We start from the raw sequence: 1738 nt of genomic DNA, 5'->3' as shown, positions 1-1738 counted from the left end.
GAGAGGAGAAGGGAAGAGAAGGGAGGGGAAGACAAAGAGAAAGGGAAGAAGAGAGAGAAGTGTGAAAGAGGACAAAGGAGTGAAAGTAAGAGAACAAGAGTAAGAGCAAGAGAGCAAAAAAGCATGGTGGGGCTGAACACCCCTTCTTATGGTCTTCACTGCTGCTAGGTAACTGAGAAGGAGTTTAGCCTGAAGGTCAGAAGCTTGTGCCATTGCTCATGTGACCAATGACCATGCTTCTCTTGTGGGGATGTGGGAGGTGGTACCTTAGGCAGGGGCTGGAGTTCCAGGAGTCTGAAGGTGAATTATGACTATCAGGGTTCGGACCTCAGCTCGACTGGAGACCAGCCTGCAATTCCCCACAACATCTGAAGTGGAAGTTAGCCCTTTTTAAAACCTCCACAAATATTTGTTAATATTTTACCAGAGTGGCAGCTTCCTGATTAATGTGGATGATTGACTACATCATAGCATGTCCTATGAAATTGTGCTTTATTTTCTTCTCTAGTTTCAAAGTACAACTGTCAAACAATTAAAACATGACTGTCTAAACATTTACAATGCTAGCCTTTCAAAGATGTTATGTCACATTTAAATGGCAGGCCTGGAAAGATAAAACATCTGATCAAATGCATATCAGAACACTGACTACTGATAAGACAATTGAGGGAGTACACGAAATAAAGTTACAACCTTTGGGACAGTATTTTCCAGGAAAAAAACCACCAGAGTAGACCTATAACTCAAACTATTATTTCTGTAACCTTGTGCTCTTTATTTTACAGTAAATAACAAGCTAAAATGAGAAAGCACTTCTTGGAAAATCATGTTTTTGTGTTTCTGTGTTTAACAATAAGTAGTGAACTGATATTTTTTTCTTAACAATAATTTCCTACCAAAATTTAAAAGGTGACTAAAAATAAATCTTTTGTACATATTATGCTTTTAAATGAGAAAATAATAAAAGAAAAAATGCTTTTTTTTCAATATTTGAATTAAAAAATATTTGGGGGGTATATACATAAAGACTGCCTGAAAAGAAAATGACATTACTATACATCTGCTGGAGAAATATTTCTACAATTATAATCAATTTGGTTTTATTGTTTGTTTGTGTTTTAAGCCTTATGTAACCAGGCTGATCTCAAATCTGACACATTTATAAGGTGTCTTTGAACTGGTTCTCTAGCCTCTACCTCCAGTGTGCTTGTTGACACACAGATAAACCACCTTTCCTGGATATTTAAACAATCTTTGAATGTGAAAGGAGAAATCATATTCAGATGTTTGCTTAAATACCATGACACTTCAGTTGTATGAGTAATATACACTTGAACATTCCCTTTCTTTGTCACTCCCTCTCATTTATTGCATAAAATACATACTTTATTTGAACATATTCAGGATACTTTTCAGGGAATTTAAAGTTTTTGTAAGCTCATGTAAGTAATTACAATGTTCTAAACCATGAATCACACTCTCATTTCATTGACTAATGACAGCTTTAAGGATGTCCAGGGAGACATGGGATGTGACATCTTATAAAGTTTTTACAAATTTAAGACAAATGCCTCTGTCATTTATGTGATCTGTGATATCCTTAAAAACAGGGCACATGCCAAAAAGATACAAAATTTTCAGGACAGATGACCAACAGAAAGAGCTGTAAGGATGTGTACTTGTGTTCTTGTGGGGCATGTGTGTGTGTGTGTGTGTGTGTGTGTGTGTGTGTGTGTGT

This window comes from Mus pahari, chromosome 2, assembly GCF_900095145.1.
Source record: "Mus pahari chromosome 2, PAHARI_EIJ_v1.1, whole genome shotgun sequence".
NCBI classification, from domain to species: domain Eukaryota; kingdom Metazoa; phylum Chordata; class Mammalia; order Rodentia; family Muridae; genus Mus; species Mus pahari.
This window is presented reverse-complemented; position numbering follows the sequence as displayed.